The sequence below is a fragment of the Sciurus vulgaris genome (genome assembly GCF_902686455.1).
Source record: "Sciurus vulgaris genome assembly, chromosome: 16".
NCBI classification, from domain to species: Eukaryota; Metazoa; Chordata; class Mammalia; order Rodentia; family Sciuridae; genus Sciurus; species Sciurus vulgaris.
In genome coordinates this window covers 49535322-49551813 of record NC_136477.1, presented here as the reverse complement: position 1 = coordinate 49551813, position 16492 = coordinate 49535322, and the positions used below count along the sequence as shown (strand labels likewise).

At 37.0% G+C, this 16492-nt stretch overlaps 1 protein-coding gene and 1 pseudogene across 10 annotated transcripts in view; one reads left to right on the top strand and one right to left on the bottom strand.

The window, feature by feature from the left end:
* Nucleotides 1-16492, bottom strand: part of ERC2 (ELKS/RAB6-interacting/CAST family member 2) — a 1069021-nt gene that overhangs the window by 708185 nt on the left and 344344 nt on the right. The gene's annotated exons all lie outside the window — the stretch shown is intronic.
* On the top strand, nt 13178-14472 carry LOC306647285 (MAP/microtubule affinity-regulating kinase 3-like; annotated as a pseudogene). The gene has a single exon. The product of its transcript is annotated as an MAP/microtubule affinity-regulating kinase 3-like (transcript).

Below are 16492 nucleotides of genomic sequence, written 5' to 3'. Positions count from 1 at the left end.
ACAGAGCTAATATTAGATGGTTTTCAGTTGTGACCAAGAAGATAAGTAAAACATTGAGTCAGAGAAAGACCAAGGAACATAAGCCTGAAAATCAAGGCAAATAAAATGGCTGTCATGCTCACAGTTTCACAATTGCCTCAATTCCAAGAACTCAGGCAGAATGAATTTATCATTAAAAAAAAAAAAAAAACTCTAGATCCAGAAAATGATCAAAAGCTTATATATTTAAGAGGAATATAGAAGTCCATATCAATGCTGATACAGCTTAAAATGATATATGGATGTTTTCTTTCAGAAAAGATACGAAAAGCACATGCTCAAGCACTAATCTAGAGTAGAGAGGGGAAAAAATGAAGATATATGCTATACTATCCTGAATAGTTTCAGAAGGTTCGAGCAACTGTCACTCTAATCACCAGAGTTTACTTCATCTAAAACATCTTTACATCTTTATTAACAGCTGATATTTTAAAACAATTTTGTTGTGATTTTCCAAACATATCTTGATTGTTTCACAAACAAACAAGCTCTGGAAGCAGGTAATTGTGGGCCTTCCTTAAAGAGAGGGAAGTAAGATACAAGATAGAGTAACTTCCCAAACTCTATAATAACCAAAGCTCCATGTTAATCTCAAAGTTATATTACTAAGTTGAAGAATCAAAATAATGATTTGAGTTCTTCAAGGAAAAACTTGCCACAATTATCCCAATTTAAAATAAGTAGGGCTAAATATCCAGATCAGTTTGTTAATTTCTGTCACTCAAAAGTGATTTCAGCCTGACTTTAGAAGCAAAACAAGAGGTGTGGACTCCCATACTGAATTCATCACCTAACATCTCAGGTGACATTTTCCCCGGAGTCTCAAGAGAGGATACACATGAACTTGTCTTCTTTTTTAATTCTATATTTTAGTTATCAACTGTTAAGAATGTGAAAAACATTTTCAGGGGGAAACAGATAAAATTTTTGTTTCTTCCCCTACTAATTAGAAAAAAAAAAAAAAATCTGGACCTGAATGCCTCTTTCAAGACCTTTCTTCTACACATTGTAAAATAATTGTAAAAACTTTTATACATGCATTGGGTTCACAACTCCTACTTAAAATGCATATGCAAGGCAATTGTACACCTATTATTCAAAATATGCAAAATAGGTATCTGACAGACAACTAATAAATAGGCACCAGAACTAAACCCTACCAGCCATTTAGGCCCACCCTGCTAGTTTTTTAAACCAACCATGAATATTAGCACTAGTCCTTGAGTACAGGAATTGTAGCAATGAAAATACAAATTGGGTTGGGAAAACCAAAACACATTTATTTCTGTCTTTCTCTCTTTATAAAATAATCTCTGGATTTTTTTCTAGGACATGTATGCCTCAATTGGTTTGTAAATGTAGAAACAGGAAGTTCCTCTCATTCATGTATTCAACTATTGGGTACTGTTACTTTGTCAGGTGTGTGAGATAACAATTAGATCTCAACAAGATTCATGAACATCATTCTCTAACAGGATAGTATTTAGAGCCTTACTAATCAAAATGTAGTCTACAGATCAGCAGCATGTATATCATCTGGGGGCTTTTTAAACGTATAAAATCTCAGGCCTCCAAAGCAAAACTGCTAAATCTGAATCTGTATTTCTCCAGAGTCCTCAGATGATTAAGTTATTTTAAATACTGCAGATATTCAGAAGGTACAAAACTGATCGAAGCAAACGAGGCCAAGGGAACTTTACTAAGTACATTTAGAGAAATATAAACCTACTTTCAAAAGAGCTATCCAACTTGGCACAAGTGTACAGCAACCCTGGGAGCAAACGTTCCGGAACATCTTTTCCAGTCAAGATGCCATTATTACTCACTTTGTGTTTGTAAAACATTATATGCCCCTTAAACAGCAAGAAACAGATTTCAGTTCCTCTCTAGGAACTGTGAACACTGAAATGGTGAGTGGGTAGAACATAAAAAAAGCAGGATCATTTAGTCATAAAAAGAAATGATTATGTTATTTCTGAGTGTCACAATGTGCTTTCCTTTCTAATACTAAGAATTACTGGTTTCATTTTAATATCAGGCCAAGAAAGAAAATACAAGCAGTTTTTACAGAGCAAGGAACTCACCATGATCACATATCCATCTATAGACATTGATCAACAAACTCAGTGCCAATTTGGTTTAAAGAAGATGTGACCTAATGTTCAGTAAATGTCCCTACATAATTATATTACACTTCATTTAGAATAAAATTCTAAACTATTATTACTGAATACCACAGAGGCTCTTGAAGGTTTAACATTTTAAAAAATCACATAGTTATTGCTGCAAACTACTAATTGAGCAGCCTTTGGTCTTAGGTTGTCTGAATAATGCCCTGCCTTTGGAAGGATTTACTGAATGGGCTAACCATGGTCATTTGAACCCCAGTTAAGCACTCCAGGAAGAAGATGACATAGACTGACATAGACCTAAGACATATTTGGAAGAAAAGTACATACCAAGAAATAAAAAAAACTCCTCTTGGGGCTTATCAAACTAAAAAAAAGATGAAGATGATAGGGGACATACTGTTTTTTGTTGTATCTGGTTATACAGATGGTTGTCTAACTTTATGGCAAAATATACAAGCACAGAACCAGTTTGGACTTGGTCAAATTAAAAGCAATTAGAGTGCTTGGTTTCTTATCAAGGTCTCATTTCCCTACCTCTGACCTGTTCTTCCTGAAGCCCAGGCCCTGGGAAGGCATCCTTCCTATTGTTCTGTCTGTGCACACTACTGATGACCTGCGAGAAAATGTCTCTAATGATTCTTGTTCTGTGTGACTTTCAACATTTTGTATTGCATGTATGAGTCTGTTTTATTGTTAATGGAGTTAAGTCTAATAAAAAATCTAACAAAATTTCAGATAGACTGCACATAAAAAGTGAAAAATCTACCCCTTATAGTATCATAAACCTGGATGCAAATCTTAATTCATGCTTTACATTTTGGGGCAGGAAATAAGACTGCTCACAGGCATATTAATAAAATTACAAATTATGTATAACGCATGCCAATATCTTTCATGGAACCTCTCCCTGGAGAGTAAAGCATTGCCATTATTATCAGAGACCAACTAAAATGCAGTCTGTATCAATTTCCCTGCTCTGTTAAGTACACAAGTAGATGAGTCGTTTCCATTTTTATTCCACCCTGTTTAACTTTGTAAGCATGTTCCTAACCTTGCTAATCCTGTAACCTAAGGTTGTTATGAAAATTTAACAAATGAAAATATGTAAATCTTCCAGTATAATAAGTAATGAACAATACACAGTAGGAACTCAATGAACCCACTGTTACCTTCTCTCACATTACATTTCTTGCTGTAGCCTATCTGTGTCTTGGTGAGTGTGTGTGTGTGTGTGTGTATGTGTGTGTGTGTGTGTGTACTTTGCTTTTGTTTTGTTTTGTTTTGTTTTGTTTCAGACTGAGGATCAAACCCAGGGCCTCATGCATGCTAGGCAAACACTCTACAAACACTACTACTTGGTCACACTTGCAGCCTCCCAAATCCCTTTAGTTTTAATGGTTTTTCAACTCTGTAGCCCTACCAAGAGGCAAGTAACATGGATCGTCTGGGCATAGTGATTGGTATAGGGGTGAATTCATAACTCTAGTGAAGCCAATCAGAGTGCTTTTAGGAGGATTACTAAATACAGGGCTAAAACAGGTCTTACTAAATATCTGTCTGTATGTCTATTTCTCTTTTTCTGAGAGTAAGGAAAATTTGGTCTTATAGTTCGTCATGGCCTTGATATCATGTATTGAGAAGCTGAATGACTGGGTCTTTATAAACATCATTTGAATACCTAGACCATAGCTTTGTCTGAACCATCTACCACCCGGAATGCTAAAACACAAGAGGAAAGTCTCTGTCACTTGTAACAGGAGAGTATAATGCATAAGTAATAGCATAAAAGAAAACACCAAAATGGAATTTGATGCAATATCCTGTAAATCTACAGGCAGAGGAATGAGAAATCAGTAAGACTACCATATCACAGTCAAAAGCTGTCCAGAAAGCACAGGAGACTAATATGGGATTTGCATGTGAATAAAATTATCATAAAGAAGATAAAATTATTTCTAGTCACGAGTAATAATACACACAAAAACAGAAGCACTAAGCATGCTATGCAGCATATAATATTTGAAAGAACAAGAAAATGAATATGGAATATGTCTCAAGAGTTAAAAGACAGATTAAAGAGCATAAATCATGTTTAGTTGCAGAGGAGTTGAAAATGAAAGGAAGATGGAATGATAACCAGTCTTTAGAATCAAGCCAGGAGTTTGTTCTTGGGTATGACCGAGAATCATTTATAATCTGGTAAACAAGATGGCAATAAGATGGTCTTTGCAAAGTTAATGATAAAAGCCAATGCTAAAATGGAAGTTGAGACTACAGAGAGGGTGAAAGAATTCTCAGACATGGCTGAGAATCAAGAATAGAAAAACCAGTGGAAGAATTACCAGGATAAAACAGGGGCAAAAAAGTAATGGCAATTGTGGAAAGTCTCAAAAAGTAAGAGGTTGAATAGTTTTGAGATGGAAGGGAAATCAAAGAAAGGTTTAGAATGTCATTGGTCATATGAGGGCAGTTTAAGTCAAGCTGTGTTAACAAAACTGGAAGTGAAACCCCAGTGTATTAAATCCCATGGGGTCAAGGTGATTACTAAGTCATTCAACAACCAGTGTGGAACAGGAAAAGAAACAACTATAACAGATACCATTTGGTGCACTGGAACTGGGTTTGGGAAGTCCCTGCAGTGCCAGAGATAAACTCTTTAGTTGCTGAATTTGGGGATACCAGGGTAAGGGCTAGAATTGGGGGCCGTCTGAGAGTTTGAGTTATCTGTGAAAGTATTTCAATATTTTAATAACCAATATAACTCTCTGTACCTGTGCCTCTGAGCAGAGTATCTGAACTGCATAGAAAGCTGTTTTAATATCAAGAACTTTCTACATTCTCAACATATAGAAGGGAGCATTAGCAAATTAAAAATCTTTTCAATTGGCCTGTGACACACACTAAGGTTTCCTAGTACCAATTTGAGGACTAAATGCATCAGAATCATCTACGGAGTGAGTAAATAGTTTGTCATCAGTGGTTTTTCTACTCATTCCCTAGATAATCACTTCTTTCAGAAGAGGGAGGACACAAAAATCTGTATTTATTTGCAAGTTTCTCAAATTGAAAAAAAAAATCACATCACAAAAATGGTTTCTTTTTTATGTCTTTTTCCTTCCCCCTTTATTTCTTATTTAGAAAAATATTAAAAATATCAATAAATTAGCATCATCTGAATATACAAAAAGAAACAGCACAGGACTGAAGCAAACAGTTATTTCTCCATTCTGGTATTAAAAATGTATTAAAAACAACAGGGCTGGGGATGTGCTCAGTGGTAGAGCACTTGCCTAGCACATGTGAGGCACTGGGTTTGATCTTCAGCACCACATAAGAAATAAATTAATTAAATTAAGGTATTGTGTCCATCTACAACTAAAAAAAAAAAAAACTTTAAACAAAACCAGCAACAGCTAATGTGTATTGATTACTTAAAGAAGCACTGCACTAGTAAAATCTCATTTAATCTTCTCCAAAACTCTATTATTTTACCAATGTAACAGGTCTTAAGACATATAGATGGTAAATAACCTGTTCAAGGATTCCTCTTTAGTAAACTGGAATAGTTCCCTCAACAGCCTTCCCTGGAACAGGACAGAGTAGCATACATATTTGGACCTTGCTGTCCCCAGGCCAACCTTAGGAAAGACTGGTTTCAGAGAAGGTATGCCACCTAGAAGCTGAGCTATTCTGGTTCTTCCTCCCACATAGTAGTTTTCCTCTAAAGATCACAGAGCAAGGTCAAGAGAAAATAGTGAAGAGGTTGGGGTGAGAGAAAAAGGAGGAAAAATATTTCAGACACTGCTTCCAGATGAGTGAGTAGTCCCTCCATGTGTGTAGCACCACCCTCCCTAAGGATGGATTGGATGTCATCTTTCACATATATCTGAATACAGAGTTTGAATTCTAGCTGCCCATCCTCTGAGAATAACAGCAATTCAGTGCAATACTAGTTTACAACACAGCCAATACATTTCTAGGAGCCTAAAAGATGGATCTCTGACCCCTCTATTTCTCTTCCAATGTTCTTGATGAAAAGATTAGGTAAAAAAGCTCTTTGGACTTCTAGCAACCTGAACTTGCTCTTCCTATTCCTTTGAACCAACCTCCTTGTTGGGTTTAGGGCCTCTTTCTTAGGATCTCCAAAACATACCACAAATCCTTCTATGTTCAACCAGTTTGTCTCATGGAAAAAGCAATAGGCGTCTATGGAATTCAGGCCACCCCAAGTCACCAGTGTGGCCTGATGGATGTGGAAACTGGACCATGCCTTAGGGATGAGGCCTGTGATGGGCTGGTACACTGTCATTACTGCAACTTGAAAGGGGAAGTTCACATGAGGCCTGTGGTTGACTTCTCAACCCTGCTCGCGGGGGCACACGCCAGTAAGGAAATTGCAATTCCTAAATAAACAACATGCTGGGAACTGAGCACCAGCAAGGGAGAGGGCAGGGGGGCTGCTGGCCTGGACAGACCAAACAAAGCTCAGATATACAAACTGCAAGAATGTCATGTCAATTTAAACTTCCCAGGAGGGCCCATTGAGAATCCAAATCGCTGGTCACAGAGCCTCCAAACTGCAGAATTTTTAAAGCAGGACACTTAATCCAATCTCTTCATTTGCCAAATGAGAACAGTGGGAGCCAGAGGGGACAAGTGACTTGCCAAACGCCCAAAAGGAAGAAAGATAAGTCTCTAGGTCATTCGTTATGCCCTAGACCTCCTGGGACTGGGTTTTCCCACCCCCTGCACTATTTTCTCCTTTCAAAGACATTTTTAACATCTTTTAAACATGGAACTCTGTATATTCAGAGCTGACTCTCTGCCTGAAATAAACATATTTAGTTCCTTCTCTGATGGTCCTAGCTCAAATGTATTGTTTCTCTTTTTATAGGTAAAATTCAATTTCAAGACTAAAAGAGAGGCAAGAGATTTCTCGAGTATCTGTTATGTGCCAGGATTCTCCTATATCTTAGTCCTTTTTAATCTCCACCATGACCCTCCACAGACTAGTATCATGGATTCCATTTTACAGATGGAAAAACTGGAATACAGATTCTCAATTTCTATGAATAATCTAACCTCCCCTATGGAGCCTTCTCAGTTCAGCAAAAGAAAACAAGAATTAAAAAAGAAAATTGTGCACTTTTAAGCTTTTTATGATGGTTTTTCTTTTAACAACTTTGTTTTTTTCTTAAATAATAACTCCTGATCATTCCTACATGGTTAATACACATGACTAAAAACACGAAAATCAAGAGGGAGAAAGCAATAAAAAAAAAAAAAAAAAACACACACATAACTTCCCACCCAGATTGAATGCCAACATTTTGATACATTTTCCTCCAAGTTTTTATTCTACACTGAAAAATGTTACCTTTTTATACTGAGAATTATATCTCAACTGTAAAGCTGAGGAATATATCTCATAGTTGCTTATTGTACAGTCCTGTTTTTAAAGTAATCAAAATTATTGGTCATGTCCTATGTAATATTTTTAATTTTAAATAACAGTTTATTGGGATATAACACACCATAAAATTCACCTTTTCAAAGTGGGCGATTCAGTGGTTATTGTAACCATCAACACAATCTAAATCCAAAATATAATCATCACCTAAAAATCCTGTGTCCCTTAGAAGTAGCTCCTCTTCTCCACTTCCCCTACCTCCTGGAAATCACTAATCAATTTTCTGTTTCTAATGTGCCCATTTTGGACATTTCATATAATCAGACAGTATATGGCTTCTTTCAAGGTTTTCAGTGTTCACCCATGTTATAGCATACATCAGTATTTTATTACTTTTTATTGCAAAACAATATTCCACTGTATGCATTTACCATAGTTTAGTTCTTCATATAACAGATATTAGACATTTGGGTTGTTTTAGCTTTTTAGCTGAAAAATACAAATAATAGTGATGTGAGCATCTGTGTACGGGTTTTTGTGTGGACATATGATTTTTATTCTTTTGAGTATGTACCTAGGAATGGGATTTCTGGGTCCTATTGCTCTATGTTTAACATCTTGAAGAACTGCCAATTTTCCAAGTTGTATTGTGCCATTCTACGTTTCGTCATTAACATTTGAGAGCTCCAAACTCTCCCACATGTTCCCCAATGCTCATTCTTGTCTGTTGTTGCTTAATTATCATAGTGGGGGAAGTCATATTTAATTATGATTTTGATTTGCATTATTCCAATAATAAATGAAGTTGAGCATCCTTTTATGTTCTTATTTGTCATATGTATATTTTCCTTGGAGAAATGTCTATTCAAATTCTTTGCCCAATTTTTATTGTATTACTTGTTTTATTATTGAGTTGTACCTTCATTTTTAAGTGAATATTTTAATTAAAGTTATTGTACATAAGAAAGTACCCAAATTATAGGTTTTGGCAGGATGAATTATGACAAAGTGAACACAATTGGGTATATGCCAACCCAATCATGAAACAGAACACCATCTGTACTCTTTCCTGGGCCTCGTGAGTGCCACACCCTCCCTCTTCCTTCAAATTAACTACTATCTAGACATCAAACACCACTGATCAGTTTTGATTGTTTCAGAAACACGTACAAACAGAATCATATTATATATGTTCTTTTGTATTTAGCTTCTTTCAAGATTATTTTGGAAGTGGTATTTAATCATATTATCACAGAAACAGCTTGGTCCTTCTCATTGCCCTAGATGATGATTGATGGCTATTTTTATTTGTTTTAAGTTTTTGGTCACTGTATGTTTAGTTATGTTTATACCTTTCCATTTAAATTACATCTCATAATAACTGCTATTCGATTTGCTCCTAGATACGCTGGGTTTGTCAATACTATAAGTGATATTGTTTTCTAAATTTCATTTTATGATTATAATTAATATGTAGAAATAAGATTCATTTTTAAAAACTGATCATCATTTTGCCAAATTCATTTATTAATCTAATAGTTATATATGAATTGAGATTTTCTTCACATATAATTATGATGCCTATAATAAAAAAGGTTTTATTGCTTTCTTTATAATTTTTATACTTATGATGTCCAAAGCATTGTTGAACAGAGGTAATGGCAACAGGCATTCTTGTCTTATTCCTTATATCATGGAGAAAATTCTCAGCATTTTACCATTAAATATGTTATTTTCTATAACTTTCTTGTAGTTAATTAGATTATGAAATTCCCTTATTAGATTAAGAAAATCCTCTATTTCTAATCTGAATATCTTAAAAGTTTTTTGGGGGTGATGGGGCAGGGAATAGACATATTTATTAAATGCTTTGTCGGTATTTAAATTATACTGATTTTTTTCTTTATCCCACTAATGTGGTAAATAATATTGACTGATATTCAAATACTCGTCTAACTTTGCAGTGCTAAAATAAGCGCAATTTGGCTATCATTTGTCACTGGTTTCAGTTAAGATATTTTGTTTCCAGGTTTATTCAGGTTATTGTAATTTCCTTTCTTATGATGTCATGATTGGGCATTAAGACCAAGTTTATGCTACTCTCAAAAAGCAGATGGGAAGTGTTTCCTCTCTTTCTATTCCAGAAGTCTCTTCATGAGTGATTTAATTTCTTCCTCAAACATTTGGTACAATTCCCTGAAGAAGCCATCAGGACATGCAGTCTTTTTGTTTGGATTTTGAGGGTTTGTGTTTCTTTTGATGTCAAAATTTCTAATTATTCATTCATTTTCTGTAATATATAGGACTACATGGATATTCTATTTCTTCTTATACAGTTTTGATAAGTTGTATTCTTTAAAGAATTTAGCATTCACTGAAAATTTCAATCCTGCTAATGTAAGATTGCTAATAAAATCTGTTCTTAGTGTTATTTGTGCTAGTTTAGTTATTTGTTTCTAGTTTTCTCAAAGATTCTGATTGGGAGTTATCATTATTGTTAATCTCTTTAGAGTCCATATTTGACCTTGGTGTTCCTATCTAGTATATGTTTGCTTTCAAGCTCACTCATTTCAACTTTTATCTTTATTGTCTCTTTCCTTCTAAATTCTCATGATTTTTTCCTTCTCTCAAGCCAAACTGAACGATATGCTCTTCGCCTAAACTTTCTACCTCCTTGTCTTTAATACAATGGTTCCCACTGTTTATAAACCATACTTCTCTTTACCAAAATCAAGACAACTTTTCAAGACCCTCCTCAGATGCTACCTCCTCCAAGAAGCGTCTCAGCTCTCTTCTACTTGATATACTTGAGTCCCCTTAGTTCATCTTGCCCTTCTTAGATCACTTTTATAACCTTATTTACACACTTCTTCCTATTAGTATCTGAAAGTCTGAAAGTTCCGTTTTCCTGAAAGGCCCACCATGGTTCTAGACACAAAATAGCTGCTCAGTAAAAACTGGTGTTTGTGATTCAATCTCAGGAGTTATATTCACACAAATTAACCCAACTAAGAGTAGGCATTATTCATATCATAAGAAGACTTTGAGCAAAAAAGGGAAAGACATGTCATTTTTTATTCTTACTTGTTTCTAAAGGACAATCATATATCATCTAGATCTAACATTTAACTTGACATTTTACTTTCCTTGGCCATCACTAAAAACCCACATTTTTCCCTTTATTTAAGTAAAATAGTTTTAAAAACATTTTTGTCCCATTTAACTTTTAAGTTGAAAGATGATAAGATGAAGACATTTCCCAAAGGAAAAAGTAAGCTAAAGGATAATTCTGGTATCATAAATAGATAGTGCACATCAAAAACACAAGTTTTACAACTTTGAACAAGGTATCACTCTATACTGTGGGAAAAAAAAAAAAAAAAAAAAAAGACATCAGAGCAAGAATTAAAATGCAGAGGGGGAAACAAGGCATATGCTGGCTGTAGGATACATATTTGGAAACTTATTTGGGGAGGCTTGATAACACATTCATGTAAAACAAATCAGTACTGCCTTATAGCACAAAGTATAGTACTGCACCTATCCAAGTACATCAAATAGGCTTATCTGGCCCTCTACCTTTTCTATGATGCAAAATTCAGTGCACAATTTCCAAAGTAAATGTTGAAAGACAGAAGGTGTAGAGCATACGAGAACTTTGGGAAGAAACTTGCTCTCAAATTTCAGCTGCCAACTGACTATCATTAGGACTTTGAGCAGGTTGGTTATCCTCTCTAAGCCACAGCTTTCTCATCTGTGGAATGGGGGTGGTTATAAATATTCACTAGTTTACTGCAAGTACCTTGCCCCCATGTGACACTGAGGTGTCAGGGTGGTTCAGGTGGCATTTTTGCAATTACAAATATTGTCTTATTGCTATTGTTTAATATTCACAAAAGGGACAGGCCATATTCTTTTATGTTTATGCAGTGCTGGGGACTGAACCCAGAATCTCACATACTAGGCAAGTCCTTCAATACTAAACCACATCTCCAGAGGGTCATTCTTCTTTTTTTTTTGTACCAGGAATTTGAACCCAGGGTCATTTAGTCACTGAGCCACATCCTCAGCCCCTTTTTTAAAATTTTATTTAGAAACAGGGCCTCACTAAATTGTTGAGGCTGACTTTGAATTTGCAATCATCCTGCCTGAACCTCCTGAGCCACTGGGGTTATGGGTTTACACCACCACACCAGGCAAGGGCCATATTCTTAAGGTCTAAGAGCTATCATGATTGGTTTTACTACAAAATCTGAATTTGGCACAAGTTTCCTATAAATATAGCATCATGGAAGAAGAAATAATTTTAATTATGACCCAAAACAGACCCTTAGATGAATGAAATAAACCTAAGTAGGGCCCAGAGCAAAAAGAAACATGGCAGCCACTTCATAGTGTTTCTTACTAAAACCCAGGACTCCAAGAAGTTCATGAAGGTTTTTGGATTGTGTTCCATAGCCTAGGTTTGGATTCAAACTGTCTCTCTTCCTAGCTGTGTGACCTTAGGAAAGTTGTCAAGTAATAGCTCTAGACTTCACATTGTTCCCGTTCTATCCCTCATAGAACTGAGGGGTTGAATTGACCAAAAATCAATATACCTCTTAGGAAAACTCAACTCAATGCAGGTCAGCCCCAAACAAAAGAGCTATCATCTGTCTGAGCACAAAGATAAGGTGCAGTCTTTAGTTTTCATAACAAAAGTCAACCTCCCCACATGAAGACAAAGTCACATTCTTTCACAAACAGCACAGTTATACTTCAGCAACTTAGTCAAGGTCAATCTTATGCTCCTTGTTTTCTTATTACTCAGTTCCAGAACAACAACAACAAAAAAAAAATGCTGGTGGGGACAAATTTTATTCAGGGAATGCCAATGCCTGAACTACCGGAAAACTAAATACCCACAATCCTTATTTCAGTTATCAGCAGAAAAACTGTTTCTTAGTGAAATTAGGCCCTGGCTTCTTTTTTTTTTGGATGGTATATCAGTCCTCTATTTAATGTTGAATGCTTTTATATTAAACATTTGCTTGGTACTCATTGCTTTTAAAACCTTTTCTGTAAAAGAAAACACATTACAGGAAAATACCCTAAAGAGAGACATATTAATGAATTGCAAAGCAGTCTCCCCAATAACACCCACCATGATCACTCCTTACCTCCTATCCCCCTCATTTTTTCTTAATTTAACATAGTAACTTCTGACTTAGTACTTCCCAGCTGTCCTTGTATTAGTGTCCCTCTAGGGATTTTGATCACTGAATTCCATTTGTTCCCTGGAAGGGAACATGGGAACAATATCACTCCAGGTCTTCCATGACACCTGGGCCGTCAGAGACCCTGGCTTCTTAATCCACTTTAGTTAACAAGCTCACCAGATCAAATATATATTCTGCAACTTTTACCAAAATCCTTATGCTGCTCATATATGTTCCATTTGATAAATTCTGCTGAAAATTTGATGATTTCTATTATGCTAGCGGAAAGTTATTTTTCTTGATGAATGAGCATCATTTAATGTATTAAATGAGAACTAAGGAACTTCATGCATTCTCTTTTCAATATGGCCTGTTAAGTTGGGTGTGGCTGAGGCGCGGGGACGCCGGCCGGCTGCCCACTGCGCCCCGCCGGGCTCCTGGCCGCGGCCGCCGGGGCCGGGGGAGAATGAGCCCCGGGGCCCGCGGGGGCACGGCCCGGGCCAGGCCGGGGATCTAGACCGAGGCCGCGGGGCCGGCGACTCGCGGCCGCTGCTCGCCGGCCGCCCGAGGCTGGGCGGTTTTGTTTTCGCCCTCGCGTGGTGCAGAGTCGAAGCGCAGTAAGATGTCCACTAGGACCCCTTTGCCAACCGTGAATGAACGAGACACTGAAAACCACACCTCACATGGAGATGGGCGGCAAGAAGTCACCTCCCGCACTGGGCGCTCTGGAGCTCGGTGTAGAAACTCCATAGCTTCCTGTGCTGATGAGCAGCCTCACATCGGAAACTACAGACTGTTGAAAACGATCGGCAAGGGGAACTTTGCCAAAAGTGAAATTGGCACGACACATCCTTACAGGCAGAGAGGTTGCAATAAAAATAATTGACAAAACTCAGTTGAATCCAACAAGTCTACCGAAGTGCTTATTCTGTACAGGTGCTGTTCCATGCTCTCTGCATGGGGCGTTCCTCCACTGCAGGGTAACAGGACCATTGGAGTTCAGTCACCTAGACTCAGGGAGTGGCGGCACCAGGCTGGAACCAGCTAGTGTGGCTCTAGAGCTCTTCAGAGAAGTAAGAATAATGAAGATTTTAAATCATCCAAACAGTGAAGTTGTTCGAAGTCATTGAAACTGAAAAAACACTCTACTTAATCATGGAGTATGCAAGTGGAGGTGAAGTATTTGACTATTTGGTTGCACATGGAAGAATGAAGGAAAAAGAAGCAAGAGCTAAATTTAGACAGAAATTGGCCACCATAGGGTTATAAGATGGCGGCGCTGAGTGGCGGCGGTGGCGCGGAGCAGGGCCAGGCTCTGTTCAACGGGGCCATGGAGTTGGACGCTGGCGCTGTGGCCTCTTCAACTGCAGATCTGGCCATCCCCAAGGAGGTATTGATCACAAATATCTAAAAATGGGATCAGATGTTGAGAGTGACAAATCTTCTGGAAGTCATCTGATGAAGTCCAGTCACCAACAGTTGTTTGTCTCAGAAATCATAAACATAGATGGATCTCAATGGAGTTTCACTCTTAAAGGATTTAAAACATGCAAACATGTATGTAACCTTACAAGACATCATTTACACAGATAAATCTTTGACTCTGGTCCTTGAGTATCTTATGTTTCTATGCCAAATTCTACATGGATTAACTTATCACCACAAAAGAATGGTGTCACTTCGAGACTTGAAACCACAGAACATACTCATTAATAAAAAAGGGAAGTCTAATCCTGGGCCAACATGTTAAGATTTGGACCTACATTTTCTTCTATAAGATGCAGGGTCTCTGGTCTGATTCTGAGGTCCTTGATCCATTTTGAGTTGAGTTTTGTGCAGGGTGAGAGATAGGGGTTTAGTTTCATTCTGCTGCATATGGATTTCCAGTTTTCCAGCACCATTTGTTGAAGAGGCTATCTTTTCTCCATTGCATATTTTTGGCACCTTTGTCTAGTATGAGAAAACTGTATTTATTTGGGTTTGTGTCCATGTCCTCTATTCTGTACCATTGATCTACCTGTCTATTTTGGTGCTAATACCATGCTGTTTTTGTTACTATTGCTTTGTAGTATAGGGGTATTGCGATACCCCCTGCTTTGCTCTTCCTGCTAAGGATTGCTTTAGCTATTCTGGGTTTCTTATTCTTCCAGATGAATTTCATGATTGCTTGCTCTATTTCTGTGAGGTACGTCAATTGGGATTTTAATTGGAATTGCATTGAATCTGTATAGCACTTTTGGTAGTCTGGCTGTAGACTTCCTTAACAGGACTCCCATAGCACAAGAAATAAAAGTAAGAATCAATAACTGGGATAGATTCAAACTAAAAAGCTTTTTCTCAGTGAAGGAAACTATGAACAGTGTGAAGAGAGAGCCTACAGAATGGGAGAAAATCTTTGCCACTCATACTTCAGATAGAGCACTATTTCCAGAATATATAAAGAACTCAAAAAACTCTATACCAAGAATACAAATAATCCAATCAACAGATGGGCTAAGGAAATGAACAGACACTTCACAGAAGATCTATAAGCAATCAACAGATATATGAAAAAAATGTTCAACTTCTCTAGTAATAAGAGAAATGCAAATCAAAACTACCCTAAGATTTCCTCTCACCCCAATTAGAACGGCGATTATCAAGAATACAAGCAACAATAGTTATTGGCGAGGATGTGGGGAAAAAGGTACACTCATACATTGCTGGTGGGGTTGCAAATTAGTGCAGCCACTCTGGAAAGCAGTATGGAGATTCCTCAGAAAGCTTGGAATGGAACCACCATTTGACCCAGCTATCCCACTCCTCGGCCTCTACCCAAAGGACTTAAAATCAGCATACTACAGAGATGCAGCCACATCAATGTTCATAGCTGCTCGATTCACAATAGCCAGATTGTGGAACCAACTTAGATGTCCTTCAATTGATGAATGGATAAAGAAACTGTGGTGTGTATATATATACAATGGAATATTACTCAGCCATAAAGAAGAATAAAATTATGTCATTTGCAGGCAAATGGATGAAATTGGAAAATATCATGCTAAGTGAGATAAGCCAATCTCAAAAAAACAAAGGAAGAATGATCTCACTGATAAGTAGATGATGATACATAATGGGGGTGGGAGGGGGCAAGAATGGAGTAAGGAGGGACTGTATAGAGGGAAAAGAGGGGTGGGAGAGGTGGGGGGAGGTAAAAAATAACAATGAATCAAACAACATTACCCTATGTAAATGTATGATTACACAAATGGTATGTCTTTACTCCATGTGCAGACAGAGAAACAACACGTATCTCATTTTGTTTACAATAAAAATAAATTTTAAAAAATGAAATAAAAAAAGTTGGGTGTGAACATTTATGTTCTAACTCAAAAAGAATCCTTAATCTAGAATTGGTTGGATTTATGCATTTTTTTAAAAAAATATAACATTCTCCCTGCTCCTCCTTCTATGATTTTTGGAGTTGCTGTAGCCATCTTGCACAGACAGGCAGGAAAAGGCTGTCTGACAGTTGAACTCACATGAAGAAAGCTAAGATAAGAAATACGATAAGAGAAAACAGGAGATACTATTACCTTTTGAGCCTGGCTGAAGCAATACCCTGTCTTTTTCCAGTTAAGTGAGAGTCAATAAATTTCCTTTTGGCTTTGGACACTTTGAATTAGATTTTCAATCACTTACAAGTTCTAACTAACAAAGAAAAAAAGTTTTGA